This window comes from Lagopus muta, chromosome 6 (genome assembly GCF_023343835.1).
Source record: "Lagopus muta isolate bLagMut1 chromosome 6, bLagMut1 primary, whole genome shotgun sequence".
In the NCBI taxonomy this organism is placed as follows: Eukaryota; Metazoa; Chordata; class Aves; order Galliformes; family Phasianidae; genus Lagopus; species Lagopus muta.
The window spans coordinates 59,044,170-59,060,561 of NC_064438.1; the positions used below are offsets into that span (position 1 = coordinate 59,044,170).

General features: G+C 46.8%; 1 long non-coding RNA gene across 1 annotated transcript; it reads right to left on the bottom strand.

Moving 5' to 3' along the window:
* Positions 1-3,268: 3,268 nt before the first annotated feature.
* Positions 3,269-11,239, bottom strand: LOC125695133 (uncharacterized). Its single transcript, XR_007377821.1, has 4 exons — positions 11,201-11,239; positions 8,241-8,354; positions 5,946-6,061; positions 3,269-5,410 (listed from the first exon to the last, which is right to left on the bottom strand). It is a non-coding gene; the product is annotated as an uncharacterized LOC125695133 (long non-coding RNA).
* Positions 11,240-16,392: the final 5,153 nt, after the last annotated feature.

Genomic DNA, 16,392 nt, shown 5'->3' on the forward strand with positions numbered 1-16,392 from the left:
GCTGAGCTGCCCTCGGGATCGTGGCTGCGGGGCTCAGCCTTTGTGTGCAGCTGCTGTAGGGAATGCTTTGCTGGGCTTGGGCTGAGGGAGCACCAGAGGTCCCTTCCAAACCCCCACAGTTTTGTGATTCCGTGATTACATCCATGGAAACGTCCTATGTGCTTTTATACAGAATTGCCAGTAGCAGAGTGATTATAAAGTCACAGGAGGCCTTTTGGAAAACAAGAATGAAGAAGCAAAAAAGATCATTGAATTCAGAGCCCTTGAGAGGGCTAAACTTGTTTTGTAAAGGATCGCTTGCAAGTATTTTTCTTGTGAATACCAAATGTGAAGACAAACTTCTTTGTTAGTTGATTTGGTGCTTTATGAGAGGTCATCCCATCTCCAGAGCAGCTTTGTCTATTGGACACTGGGCAGCTGTGGGCAGCAGATCTCTGCTTTGCCCTCAGTTCCCCCAGCTATGGCATGAGGAGCACTCCCTCCTCCTCACCTTGGTCTCTGTGCTCACAGCACCCACATGCACCAACCACTCTCTTCCACCAGCCGTGGGCAACCCACACACCTGAAGGTCACTGTGCCCCCAGCTGCCCATGGCAGGGATGGAACACAGCTCCGGGTACCCAGAAAGCTATGAAGAAAGAATGAGGGAACTGGGCTTGTTTAGCTTGGAGAAGAAAAGGCTCTGGGGAAATCTCATTGCAGCCTTCCAATGCTTGAAGGGAGTGTATAAACAGGTTGCCCAAGGAGGCTGTGGATGCCCCATCCCTGCAGGCATTCAAGGCCAGGCTGGATGTGGCTCTGGGCAGCCTGGGCTGCTGGCTGGCGACCTGCACACAGCAGGGGGTTGGAGCTGGATGAGCACTGTGCTCCTTTGTGACCCATTCTATGAAGATGCTTAGTGCTGCAAAGTCCAGCTCCCAGTGACACTGTGGGGCTCTGTAACACAAATTATTTCATGCAGCATAAAAGCAAATATATCAACAAAATGAATTGTCCAATTCTCAGACTATGCCTTGTCAGATGAAGATTTACGTTATGTTTTTTCCCCATTGAAAGGTTATCAATCATGCAGCTTTACTGCTGTACCTGGCTGGTGGGATGACTTGGGATCTATTTATCTTGCAGCTGTGCCTTGTCTGGAGGACAGGAGGTACCTGCAGAGGTGATGTGAGCTCGGCCCCAGCCAGGAGAGAGGTCCTGCTTTATCTCATGGCAGGCAGTGGGAGCACTCATTTCCATCACAAACAACAGCCCCCAGACATGACAGGCTGTGATAAAGGTGTGCGCTCCTGCAAGCGCAGCTTTCCAGGAGAAAAGTGAGATCTGTGAACAGCAACTCACAGAATCACAGAATCGCCAAAGACCTTCAAGATCATCCAGTCCAACCATCCACCCATCACCAATAGTACTCACTAGATCATGTCCCTCAACACAAAGTCCAACTGTTCCTTGAACACCTCCAGGGTCAGTGTCTCCACCACCTCCCTGGGCAGCCCATTCCAGTGCCTGAACTCTTGCTCTTCAAACAGGCACCTTCCTGCTGCCTGCCTCAGTGCACTGTCAGCTCCCAGCCCTGCTCCGGGCCATCCTCCTCCCCATTCTCTGCTGTTTTTTCATGTGCCTGCAAAAACATTTTTCTTTTCTGTGCACCATCCCTGCTTGTGGCCACACAGCACCACTGCCAAACAGTCTCTGGATCAGTGAGGTGAGGGTCAGGGCACCCCCCTACCTGCCACCATGCACAGATGTATTTACAGTAATTTCAAAATAGGCTTCTGCCAGATAAAGGCAGAGTTTGCTGTTGTTGTCTTGTCTCTTTTTACACCAGTGTGACAGGTGGATTAATAGGCATCCCCACTATGGGTGCCTTCCACAGCACAGTGAATAATTGAGTCATAGAATCCTAGAATGGCCTGGGTTGCAAAGGAGCACAGTGCTCATCCAGCTCCAACCCCCTGCTGTGTGCAGGTCACCAACCAGCAGCCCAGGCTGCCCAGAGCCACATCCAGCCTGGCCTTGAATGCCTGCAGGGATGGGGCATCCATAGCCTCCTTGGGCAACCTGTGCCAGTGCCTCACCACCCTCTGGCTGAAAAACTTCCTCCTCAGATCCAACCTAAACGTCCCCTGTCTCACTTTAAAATCATTCCCCTTGTCCTATCACCATCCAGCCTCACAAACAGCCGTTCCCCTCCTGTTCATCCGCTCCCTTCAAGTACTGGAAGGCCACCACAAGGTCTCCCTGCAGCCTTCTCTTCTCCAAGTTAAAGAAGCCCAGTTCCCTCAGCCTTTCTTCACAGGAGAGCTGCTCCAGCCCTCTGACAATCTTAGTGGTCAGTGCTGAGTGTACATCAAAGCCATCACTGCACTCTCTCTGCCAGGATTTGTGGTGGATACACACGGTTTGCTCCTGGCTCCATCCTGAGCCACTGCATAGACCTCACTGCGGATCCAACCCGGTCCTTCTCCCCTCCTCCTTTGTTGCTCCACATCTGAGCTCTGCACACGCAGCTGGCTGGGGGGCTTCATGCTGTGCCATCAGCCTGCCGCCATGGGTGGGCAGCCCCAGTGCAGCCCCCTGCATGGAAGCACCGCAGCAGAGCTGTGCCAGGAGGTGCTGCTGCACTGCAACCAAATGTGGGCTTCAGCGGTGCTTCAGGGAGCTGGAATTTCAGCTGGAGTAAGGGAGGGTGGGAAAACTTTGGGTCTTGCTGAATATCCAGCTTTAACCTGACATAGTTTTTTATTTGTTTATTTTTAAGCAAAGGTATCAAATAAATAAAACAACTCTTAGGATAGTGCTTGTTTGGGCAGTTGTCAGCAAACCATATCTTTCCGTGGCCCTTCGGGAAACACTGATAAAGTAGAATCTAAGGAGTCCCAAGCTGTAAAGGACTATGTATTATCACAGGTGTGTGTATAAATATTTGTATCACATACACAACCTGTAAAAATAAGATGTCTGTGAAGGCTCTGAGAGCAAAGGGCTGACCCACAGCCCTTACAACACAGCTGTGTGCTTGTCCAGAAGGGGGTGAGATGGAACAAAGATGTTTCAGACAAGGTGGAAACACATTTCTCATCCATCATCCTTTCCTGTTTCCAAGTACACTGCTGTATTTTCTGTAAATGATTTACATTATGAAAATTTATTCTGGTTATTCTTGCAGTTCTAGTCTTTCTCACCTCCCAAATTGCTGCTTTACCACCAAGAGAGAGGTGCTGTGATCAGGATAAACATATCGCTGCTGATGAACACCTCTATTCTGCTGAAAAATGGATCATGAAGGCAACAGTTCGGATCAGCCTGATGGCTCTTTCTCCCCGCTGTCTGTTTTATTAATTCTCAGACCTTCTGCAAGTAAATGTCATTTTCAGAATATCAGAAAGTACACAGAGATGTTTAAATTTGTGGCTTTTATGGCTTTCACATCCATGACAACGTTACCCAGTTCCAAACAGTCTTCATTAATACAAGCAGTGTTCATGTTTGCAGCTCACCTGTGCTGATCTCAGTGCACTGATAGGAAGCAGAAGTTGCACATCAGTGTAAGCAGTGGCTGTGCTGAAGTTGCTATGGGCTGTGACTCCACTTAATTAGAGCAAACCTCACAGTAGGAAGTGCAATAATTTCTGTTATTCTGAATGTAAAATGGACAAGTGTGAATACACAGCAGCAGCAGAGCCAGGGCTGGCTGCACAGAGCTCTGCCCCACACCAGGAGCTGCTGTGAGTGGGTCCAGCTGGGCAGTGCTGCCATCAGGCTGTTCAGAACCACTCAGTTCCTGGTGCACAGCCACAGCCCACACTTCTCTATCTGCTCTGCAGTTTGTCAACAGAGTTGCCCAAAGAAGCACCCAAAGAAGAGGAGGAAGTTTATATTAGCACTGACTTAAATACAGGCTGGAGTCTGCAGTGCTGCTGGTGGAGGTCAGTGTGTCAGAGTATTTTTTATGCTGCCTTTACGCCATGCTGAGGGTGAGCTCCTCCCCTTCCCCCAAACTTCATCCCAGTCCTTCACTGAAATAAACAAAAGCAAATGTTTGAGTTCACCCTTTTCATGTGCCTGAAGGCTGATGCTGTTTCCTGGCCGTGACGTGTGGTTCGCCTGTTGTGTTTTTAAGCCATATTCTGAAATCCCCTTCAGCAGGTGCGTTATTTTATTTTGCAGTCTGAATCATTTCATCAGAGCCCTTCAAATCGCTGAAATCAGTGCCTCCAAACACACAGCAATCCTGAACAAGGCCCCATGCAGCTGTGGCTGCAGCTCAACCCTCTGCCCCAGAGCACCAGGTTTCTCTGTGTGGGTCAGCAGCCCTTGGGGCGTGGGATTACTGACACCATGGGGAAATAATTCCTTCCCTTCTCTCGGTTTTTAGCGAAGTAAGCAACTGGTGCCATGTGAAAGGGAGAGAAGTGGGGTATCCTGAGTCACCTCTCTGATCTACTCCTCCCTTTATAGAGGTTGTGTGACCCTGGTTGTGCTGAGTCAGGGGACAAAGGGAGCAGGACAGCCCCAAAGCAGAGCCTGGCAGCCCACTCAGCAAAGGGGAGAACCAGCAGACCTGCCTGGCTGGTAAGCAGCCTGTTTGCCTTCAACTTAGGTTTAATTCCTGAGCAAAGAGCAATGCTTTACACAAATATACACAAGGCAAGTATTTAGGTCCAACACAACCTTAGGTAAAGAGAAAACATGCTTTGCCAATGCTCCTAGGCACATCCTGCCACTCCTCATACCTGTCCTGTTCAGTAAATGCAGGTAATTATCAGTGTGAATGTGTGTGTATGTCTGTGTGGAGTTGGACTGGGAGGTTTCAGAGGTGGGATGATTCCAGCTGAGCTCTCCTGGCCCCATACATTTTGCACTCCTGAAAGTAAATGGAATTATAATTGCTGATGAACAATAACAACACAATTTTCCATAATTTCCAAGGCAGTGATTGCATGTATAGGAACTGTTTTTAGGAGAATAAACAGACATTTTCCTGTGGTATGATATGAGGATAATCTGAACAAGAAGCTAGCAAAGCAGTTTAAAAGGTGCTGAGGAGAGACTGTAGGAAACCGCCTTCAGCATTCTGAGTCACTACTGATGTATCCACAGCACATGTGAGTTTCTGGAAATCCATTGGTTCCTATGAAAAGGAAACTTTGATGTGCAGAGGAATGGCCACAGCTCAAAGGGAACAACTGAAGATCAGAACCTGGAGACCAGATACAGATTTGTACCATGCCATGACCTGCACATCACAGGGGGCTGATGGAACGCGTGGTGTAGGGAGATGGGCAGGAAAACAAAAGGTGTCTGCAGAAACTGATGGTGACTGCAAGAAGATCTGTGTGCTGTGAGAACAGATAATGCTGGACTTTGATTGTTCAAGCATCAGGAGCTGCAGTGTGCGTTAAGCTCTCTGAGTATTAATGGTTATGGAAAAAAAGGATCGCCAAAGAAAGTAACAGCTTCCCATAGTTTAGATTAGATAAAGAAATTCTTAGTTCTATTTACTTTAATAGAGATATCTAATTTCACTGCCACCTCGTATTTATTATTGTTTCTCTCTGCCTTGGATATTTTTTTAGCTTTCCATGATACTGAAAAAAGAAATAAAGGAAGAAAAAGAGACAAAGAAATGTGATGTAAACCAAAAGCGAGGGCGAGAAGAACAGCTATCTAAAATCCCACTAATAAGGTCAAGCAAAAAGAATCATATCTTTTTCATTCAAGAAATGAATTTTGCTTCAGGCATAAAAATCTAAAGCAGTCTTAAAATGTTTGAGACACACTTACTATTTTTCATGCTAAAACTCTCCCATTTTAGTGTGATCTGATTGCAATTTCAGAGCGCATGCATTATTAACAAAGGTTTTCTTTGTAACCCAACCTGCTCTTTAATTTGCTAACGGAGCAAAGAGACTGCATAGCAGCTATCTGATGCCTAAGGATACACGATGAGGATCCCCACGGGGCTCACATAAGCAGTCTGTTCCTGGAGGGTTCTGACACTCAGCTGATCACTGTCCCAAGCAGCCCATGGTGTCAATCCTCTGAGCAGGAGCTGAGCCTGGAGACATCACAGGCTTCTTCCCAACTTGAACATATTTTTGTCTGCAATTCTACAACTACATAACTTCAACTACCACAACATTTTTGTTGGATGTATGATTTTCTTTACTAGGAAGAAATCCCCGAACACTAATTAGTTAATTACAGAAACAAACAAGGCGGCTTCCCAAACCCACCGAAGCTCACCCAGCACACCCAGCGCCCTGGCCTTTCTGCAGCAGGAGGTGTTGGCAGGATGTCCGCCCGTCCCATCCACACAAGGCTGTGTGCACTGCAGGCCCCCACTGCCAGCTCTGCCCACAGCTCCCAGAGGACACCAACACACAGCACTTCCATGCTTTCAGCCTTTCTAGGCACTAGCTGAGCTGACTGTGGGGGTGGACTTACCACTCCAGGAAGACCGATGCTCTTTTCCTTTATTACATCCTCCTCTCCATGCTAACACATCTCCCAGTAGCACCACACCAGCTAATTAGCTTTTCAGCAACACTGAACTGAGCTTTGTTTGCAAACAAGTGAACACAAGTAGGGCAGTGAGCGATGGGAACAGAAGGGAAGGGAGAAAAGGGAAAGCGCTGAACTGGGCAAACTCAGTGCTGCCCAAGGAGGCTGTGGATGCCCCATCCCTGCAGGCATTCAAGGCCAGGCTGGATGTGGCTCTGGGCAGCCTGGGCTGCTGGTTGGCGACCTGCACACAGCAGGGGGTTGGAGCTGGATGAGCACTGTGCTCCTTTGCAACCCAGGCCATTCTGTGAGTCTGTGACAGGCTCCAGTACTGGGAAGAGGAGAACAGCACAGGCTCTGAGAACAGCCAATGCTTTGAAGGATGTCCTGCCAACCCAAGGAAGTGCTACATATTTTTAAAAACAACTCTGACAGCTTCTGTCATTTGATGTATACTGCAAACAGTGCACATTTTAAAATATTTGATAGGAATTTGAAATACATATCCTGCTTTTTCAGTTTCTAATCAAACATTTTCCTTTCCATGGATGTGATTTAGATTATTTTTCTGGCAGATCTCATATCAATTACAATGCATAATTACTATGTTGGTTTTTTTTGTTTTTTTTTTTTGTTTTTTTTTGTTTTTTTCCTTTAGTGATGTTTGCTATGAAAATCGCCAATATGAACCAAATCAAAATCCCTTAAAACCATTCAGAAGAATTGCCAGAATGTGTTCTGATGTGTTCACAGTGGGATAAGGACTCATAGCAGCAGCCTTGTGCAGAAGGACTTCGGAGCGCTGGTGGACAGAAACAGGGCATGAGCCAGCAGTGTGTGCCTGCAGCCTGGAATGCCTACAGTGCACCGGGCTGCACCGGGCAGGGAGGGGGCTGTCCTCCTCTGCTCTGCCCCCCCTGCAGTGCTGCACCCAGGCCTGGGGCCCAGCACAGAGAGACATGAGGCTGCTGGAGCAGGTCCAGAGGAGGGCAAGAGGGTGCTCAGAGGATGGAGAACCTCTCCTATAGAGAAAGACTGAGAGCTGGGGGTGTTCAGCATGAAGAAGAAAATATTCTAGTGAGAAGGCTCCATTGTGGCTTTCCAGTATTTAAAGGAAGCCTATAGACAGGACGGAGAGTGACTAATCACAGTCTATTAGAGATAGGATGAGGGGGAATCACAGAATGGTTGAGGTTGGAAGAGTCGACTTGGGACCATCTAGTCCAACCCTCCTGCTTAAAGCAGGGTTACCCAGAGACCATTTCCAAGGACCACATCCAGGTGAGTTCTGAATATCTCTGGAGAAGGAGCTTCCAGCAGCTCTCTGGGCAGTACGTTCCAGGGCTCTGTCACTCCCATAGTAAAGTAGCTGTTTCTCATGCTCCAGTGGAACTTTCTAGGCTCCAATTAGAGCCTGTTGCCAGGCATCACAGCAAATAGCCTGGCCCCATCCTGTTGATATCCTCCCTTAAGATGTTTGTGCACATTAAGATTCCCTCTCAGCCTCTCTCCTCCAGGATGAACAGTCTCAGGTCTCTCAGCTTTTCCTCATAGGAGTGATGCTCCAGCCCCAATAACCTTTGCAACCCTCTACTGGACTCTCCAGCAGTTCCCTGACTTTCTTGAACTGGGGAGCCCAGAACTGCAGTCAGTGCTTCAGCTGTGCCATGACCAGAGCTGTGGGAGGAGAGAGGAGGTTTTAGGCTAAAAGCAGCAATGCTTAGATTACTTACTGGGAGGAATCTCTTTACAGAGAGATGAGGAGCTGGCACTGCTGTCCAGAGAAACAGTGGATTCCTTCCTCTGGAGATGCCCAAGGCCACGGATGAGGCTCTAGGACAACTGAGCTGTGGGAGTGAGGGGGGCACAGAGCCCATGGTAGAGACAGAGCTCAAGGGGCTGCAAGATCTCTTCCAACCCAATGATTCTGTATTTCTATGATTCTGTAATTAATTCTCATACTTTTACATTCAGAATGTTAGCATCACCATTTTCTTTGGAGATAAGTGACTTGGGAGCCACATCCAGAAGCAGGGAGGGGGAAGTCTACTCCTTTTGTTAACTGCTTGCTCTTTTCCCCCCAGGGAGACAAGGTCTCTGCTCTGAGGTCTGCAGCTCAAATGAGCCAGAAAACAGCTGTCTAGCTGTGTGCTACTGGAGCAGCAGAGAAGAGCTCTGCCTGGTGACCCAAGCATGTATCCAGCAGTGAAAATTTGGGTGTGAAGGGATTGCTAGAGGTCTGCATCCAACAATCTGCTCAGGACAGTGCTTACATAGAGCAGTTTGAGTACAGAGCAGGGTTAGTACTGTTAGTGCTCTCAGGCTCCCCTTTACCCCTGTTGATGCAGCCTCCCCAGACTCTGTACTGAGTGTCTTCAATGGGCACCAAACAGCAGGGCTGGGGTGAGCTGTCGAGTGGTTCCTGCCTGAAGACACTGCTGTTATGCCAAGCCCTCTCAGCATGCAAAGAAATCACACATTTCTCCATCCAGAGACTCACATTATTGTTGTATGACATTGATTGTGCTGCACTACAGTTACTCATCACACAACCATTAGATTACAACAGCCCCAGCAAATAATTGTCGTTTCTAGCAAATAATTAGCATTCTCTGAGCCCTCAGACCTATAAGGTACACAAATATATTGATTAGGCAATATGGTAAATAGTGTGCCACTTTCTTTGCTGCTTTGTTTTGCTCTATTTGTTCTGAGCACACCAGGAAGGAACTGAGCAATCCCAGTGCAGCCCCAGAACAAAGCCAGCAGTGAGGCATGGTGGCACTGGGGCTCTTGTGGCCATTGTAAATATGGAGCTGGGCAGATCCGAGTTCTGATCCCCAGTGCTGGCACCCTGGGTTGGAGCTTGCCACTGCTACATATCCCCAAAAACGTCGTCATGCTCACACAAAAGATAGGTATATCTATTATTTCCCATCCTCAGCCTTGGAGTTTGCTTCTTGCAGAGCTCTCCGATCATTCACTGCTCACCCAGAAATAGCACCCGGAAAGTCTCACAGATTAAAGAGAAGTGTCCTCATTATGAGTGAAATCCATGGAGGAGCAGGCAAAGAAAAAGACAGAGCAAAGAGCTTTTGTGCAGCACATGGCACAGCTCAGTCTCAATGCGCTGCTAAGATACTACAGCAAAACCCTGTCAGAAAATACAAGAGACTTTCAGATAGCTGTTGATGGGCTAAGGTTCAAAAAATGTTCAGCCACGGGAGACAAAGTGTAGCCAAGGTCAGAATTCAGAGAGAAATGGAGCATCATAAGCAGCATGGCTGGTCCGTGTCCAGTGGCACAGCCCACAGAACAGCCCCAAAACCCCTGGGTGTCAGAGTCCTCTCATACCCGTACTTGAGAAGGACGAGCATCCATCAGACATGATGACAGTGACAGCAGGGTGTGGGTGGAGGTGGCAATATAGAGGGGCAACCTGACTGCTGACAGAGCACTGGAGCTTCTGAAGGAGTGAGAGCACAGACTATCCTAGGAGAGCTTGCTTTCAGGGCAGCTCATTCTTCCTAGGAAGAAGTGCAGTGCCACATGCAAAGCTGGCTGCAGTTAGACAGGAGTGGCATCATCTTAAAGTCAGAGGTGTTTGGAGTAATTTGCAGCTCAGAACATTAAAGAATCATACAATCATTCAGGTTATAAAAGACCTCCAAGATCCCCAAGGCCAACCCCAGCACACATCTCCACAGCTCTGAAACACCTCCAGGGTGTTCCTCAACCCTAACCCCACCATCACTCCCTGGGCAGCTGTGCTCATCCCTGACCACTCTAAGACAAAATTATCCCTAATATCCAACCCACACTTCTGGAGTGCATCAAACTAGCATGTCCCTTGCTTCTTCCTCTGTGCCTCATCCCACAGCACAGCACAGCACTCACAACACAAGCACAGTTCTTAAAACAGAATCTTCTATTGTGTTCAGAAACCTAAATGTGTAGAATAACTGTTCTGAATCAGTGCTGGTATTTTTTACAGGATCCTCAGACAAGGGGGTTGCTGTAAGGTTGCTCCTTTATGCTGAGCACATATCCAAAGAACTGGATTAATAATTCAGGATGCATTTCTCAACTACAGAGCATGCGCTCCAACACTTCTGGGAGGAATGTATTCCTGCACTTAAGGATCATTTTGTTGCCTTCTAAGTCTAATACATCTGTACATGAATGCTGGTAGGCTTTCCTGCAGTCTGTTTCCAACACAGATTATAGAATTTCAAGAAATTGGAGAAATGAGAACAAATAATGTAAGAAATTACCTCTTGCAAACCATGTTTTTCAGTGCACTTGCTTTAAAATCTGAAAAATGGAATTATATAGTCATAAAAAAACTATGAGGCTTTATGGGTGAGAGTTGAGATTTCATGTCTGTGGGGATCTCCTCACACCTCAGTGGGATTCCACCCCACTACACATCACAGCCAGATGCATTTTCAGATACAAAGTTCCACTGAGATCATAATTGTTAACAATTGAGATAATACTCTTTGCAAGATGATCAAGATTGATGTTGGCTTAGTTGTTTCCTCTTCAATTATTTAAAAGCTCAAATGTATGCGCTACACAACGGAAAGCGCCGCAACGACAGCAGAACAGTAAGATCCCAGGTTTCAACAATTGAAGAGTCACTCAAATACAACAGCAGAGGGCACAGAAATGAAGAAAAAAAGCTGCTAACCTTTGGAAGGCCTCAGGTAGGCAGGGATATCCAGCAAAAGCCCCCCACCTGGGCTGCCAGCCCTTAAATGAGGTCTGGGAAGGGGAGGATGCTGGCTCCAGCCCTTCCATCACCCAGTGCATTGCATGCACCTGAGCTCCCCTGGTCTGGCCCTGCCTTCCCACCAGGTGCTCCATCGCTGCTTCAGGCTGTGACAGCATTTCTGCTACAATATAACAAAAATATTAAAGGGAAAAATCTAATATCCTGTTTTTTTAATGAGAAAATCTCTTTTTATTCATCTTTAATCAGTTTGATCACCTTGTTTGAATAGTTACAAGACTAGGTTTTATTTTTATTTACTCCCCACCTCTCCCAAGGCCAAGAACGTTAAATATTCAATTCCATTGCTGAATTCAGTAAATACACATGTTTTGCATCTAATTTCTTTTGAAATATATATTAAACTTTTATACTTTCCCAAAGAGAAATCCAGGAAAAGAAGCTTTTTAAAGCTTTTCAACCAATCTCACAGTTTCTTCTTCAGTCAACCTCTCTGTGTTGTCTGTGTGCAGATGTAATCAATTACAATATTTTAGAGATTCCATCCATGATTAAATAAATGATTCTTCTGAACTCTGACGCATCTCGTCAACCTGCTCCCAACAAGGCACAGATTTGCAGATCTATTTCTGTGTATGGCTCTTATCTGCCACAGCTGCTGCTGGAAATTTGTTTTCTGTGATGAAAACACAGTATTCCCCATTGCTTTGCATGACAGAAGACAAATTTAACTTCTATTGTAGATGAACTCTTTTATCCTGTAGAAACTTTCTGTTCTCTGTTGTCGTCACCATTTTGGTTCCAATGTTGATGCATCCTCCAGACGAAGTGTTTTGCAGTGCTGGGTGAGATGTGAATGTGCAGAACTGTCTGAGCAAGTCCCCATGCCATGGCCTTTCCTATCTGGGATGCTTTGCTTCCTATTTCTCAGGAAGGCAAGAAGACAGCAGCACTGCTGGATGCTCCTTCAATGAGCAGACCTGCTTTCAGGCAAGGCCTGAGGTATAGGACTGCTTTTCCTGCTGGGCATGGGATGATGCCCAGAGCAGCACAGACACAACACACCTCAGGCCTCCACAGCCCACCAGAAGTTCTACAGGGCTGCTGCCCTACCTGGATGTCCCCCATCCCATTGCATGCAGCTGGCTGCTGACAAAGCCACACCATGCACATGGCTGGGGGTGCAGCTTGGCTGGACAGGGCCAGCTGTCAGCCATCAATCTGATTCAGTGCTTATTAAGTCAATATAATTTGAATGCCAAACCTTTTTGTCTACAGTAGCAATTTTATGTGTGCACAGAAACAAAGGAACACGGAGCTGGAAAAAACTGTGGAGTTCCCAGCTCTGCTGCTCTGAGGTTGTAAAAATTTGTTCCTATTTATGAACTTGTTGAGCTTGAAAGTGGGGATGTCTCCACTTACTGCTTCACTTGGAACGCTGTCCATGACTCCACAAGCTTTAATGTATGAGATCTTGCTTCTAATGTCAACACCACACTTTTCAAGAACACATTTATTCAAGGCATGTTTGTTATCATTTGCTCTCATGCCAAAATTATTTTTAGAATAAAGGACATATTAGCCCTACCTGGTATATTGCCTTGGTGTGTTCACAGAGAGCAAGCAGGTCCACCCTCAGCCTCGTCCTGTTAAAGCTGCAGAAGGCAGCATCTAGGCCTCCCTTGTGCAGCATCCTCCACTCCCAAGTTCCCCACATCCATGCTCACTGTCCCCTCCCCTTTCTTCACCTGCTCAGATTCCCAGCTCTGCTGCCATCCCTTGCAGCAGATCTCTTGACTTAGCATCATCCTCTGTAAACTCTGCTAGGCACCATTACAGAGGTGCGAGTTGCTGTAACTTGTTATCTCTGGGACCTGCTAGCTCCATGACCATAGAATCATAGCATCACCAGGGTTGGAAAAGATCTCCAAGAGCATCTAGGCCAACCATCCACCTTCCACCAATATTTCCCCGCTAAAAATTGACTTAAAGTACTTCAATAAATATTCAAATTATTGTTATTAGCAGTGGAATGAATTTGGGCGTGGGTATGAAAAAAACCCTCAAGTAAAAAGTGAATCTCTTCTGTTTCCTTGTAGAGATGCTCTTCCATCCTCCACAATTCCATCCCGTCACACTGTGCTGTGCTTTTCCTTTTCCCACTCCACATCTTTTTGTCCAGTTTAGATGTGACTCATAGCAAAACCTGAAATTTCCAAATCCTTTATGACCACAGAAATTCTGCTTTCCCACAGCAAGAATATCCCTTTTCCAAGGCCCAGAGCAGGCAGCCACTGCTGCAGGCTGAGTCCCACAGCCCGTGCTGGGACCGGGGCTCATTCAAAGCCACACTGCTTTCACGCAGTGCCTTTCACCATGTGGTTATCCACAGTTCTTGCACACTTGGGCTGTTTGGCTGCCTCTGAAGTGAGAAGGAGCAGCAGAGTCAGCTCTGAAGTATTTGCTGCGACAAACAAACCTCGGGACAGATGTGTGCTGAGCTGGCAGTGTCTGAGAGAGGAGCTGCTGTCCCTGGAGGAGCGCTCAGCTCCTCTCGGCACTCAGGCTTTGTGCTGGGTGCCACGACCCTGAGCTCGCCCACTGGAATGCCAAAGCCATCCGTGCTTTTCATCTGAGAGCTCAGCAGTCGCATTTTGACCTGAAGTAACACTTTGTTACTTGGCCTTCTTTCCCTTGAAGGAGAGAAATGATGCTGGAGAAATCTTCGGTTTCAATGGAGTAAAGTTATTAATACTGCCTTCCAACTGACATCTTTCAATTAGCTCTGACCTTTACTGAACAATAGCCTTTCCACCTCTGTTGGCATTTCTTATCACTTCAGCGTCACAGTCAGGAGAAATTCCTCTCCTGCCTATGGGCAAAATTCAGCGTATTGATCAAGATAAAAAAATAAAAAGAAACAATAAGAAAGAAAACTACTGCAGAGCAAAATGGGCCCCATTCTTTGGTACCACCTCCTAAAAATGCCGATAACTGAACCCGGGACCTGGGGGCAACCTGGGACCCAATAAATGATGCTGCTCCCAGGGGAGAGCCCCCAGGGACAGAGCAGGGACAGTGCAGGCTCTGCCATCACCCAACAGGTCGAAACGATGGACTGTCCAGCAAGGCTGATGATGGAAACTTTCAGTTGGAACCATCTTCACTTTCTCACCACAGAACTGTTTAACAAATAATGTGGATCCTGGTAAGTATCACATCAAACCTGTTTCAAAAATAAAATCAAAATAGCATCATGTTTGTTTAAGTGCAAGGCATGGCTTTCCATGAAGTAAAACCAGACATCCAAATGCTGAATAATATCTGTGAACAGAATGTGAGAAGATTTTGCTAACAGAACATGACAAAAGAAGATTATTTTTAGAGAAAAATGTTTTGCTGTTCCTGTAGTCACCATTCTGTGTGAAATTATAACAGCAGGACCAATAGTTGTTCAGTATGTATTCACATAAAAACCTGAGCAGGTGAGGTTTTGTTGCAATGACCCATAAACATTTCAGCCAGTTTACTCCCCTCCAGCTGGGCTTCATTACCCAGACTGACATCTGCCTGTCCTTTTAGAAAGCTCTGTGTTATCTGTGACAAATGGTTTTATATACAGGTCCATTTTTGGCGCTTTTGAGTTTTCCTCTAGGCAGCAGCACCAGGTTGCACAGAGTGCCCCTCTGGCTGTGTGTGGCCACCACTTGCACTTCAAAGGCCATTTATGTTCTCATTGATATCAAGAGCTTTTGACTTCTGTCTTCAGCATGGATGGAGCAGGACACAAACCCCATCAAACCGTGGTTACACTGAGATGCTGAGAGTTAATGCTGGTGTAGTTGGGACTACACACTGCACCTCTAGGCACAGACCAAGATTTCACATTGTCTTCTCACAATGAACAGGGCCTTAAAGATCAGGCATTTTTGGGCAGGCTGTTGCACATGGTTCCGCTTTACTTCCCAGATTAAAGCGTTTCTCAGCATCTTCAGAAACCCATGAATGAGCAACACGGGCAGTTGGAGCAATGCTAAGGGGCAGCAGGATCTACTATGGGTGCGTGCACACGTGGTGAGCAATGTCTGTCTCTGGGGACAGGGGTGGATCTGGCTGAGGTTATACTTGCTCTTTTTAGGCTGATTTCAGTAACGCATACAAGCTGATAGGAGAGCAGTTACCTAAGGCTGAAGCTATTAAGAACAATGATGCATCAGTTTATTCAACGTGACCTGACCTGACATGAACCAAGAGCATTTTGTGCATTTTATTCTGTATGTTTTTGTGTATCTTGTTCTAAACATAATGCTTGTTCAATCTCCCTCATGTTAACAGGAGCTTGTAGGTGCAAGGAGGTGGGGACTGCTGGGACTGCTCAGCCTGGAGAACGCTCAGAGGAGTTGTTGTCCATGTATATAAGTATTGGATGGGAAGGAATAAAGAGGAGTCAGACTCTGTAGTAGTGCTCTTACCCGGGACCAGACGCAATGGGCTCAAATTAAAACAAGTGAAATTCCATCTGCAGATGGGAAAATACTGTCTTCTTTTTAGCAGTGGTCGCACACTGGAGCACTTTGTCCTGAAACATTGTGTGGTGTCTGCCCTGGGGTGTGATCACAGTCTTGACACACATTGCATTGGGCAGCCAGCCCCAGTGGCAGTGCTGGAGCTGCATGGGTCGGAGGAGATGCTCTAAAGGAGGAGCCTCAACCATTTGAGATGTCAGGAACGGAGACGTGGTTTGGTGTTGTTCGCACAGCTCTGAAATTGACCACATACCTTGGAAGGTGGGAGGAGTCCTCATTTCAAAGGCTTGTGATGAGGCAGCAGTCCTTAACTTTTCATTGTTTGAGAAATACGTGGGCAGCCATCATCAGTCACGAAGTAGAGTTCCTGACACGCAGTCTGAAATAAATCACTGATGCAATGGTCCGCTGAATCCAGTATTGGAAACCAAATCATCTTCAAGTGGGGCCATGAGTTAACCTCAGCCTGCCCCTGGGAAGAGCATGACTTTCTCTTCCCACTTATTTTCCAGATCTGTAAAGGTTTAGAGAAATCCAGGCTGTCTTATAACCGTTACTCACAGACATCCAAAATAGATGAGGTTTCACTCCCCAGTGCCTGCTATACGGTTCTTGTGATAAGGG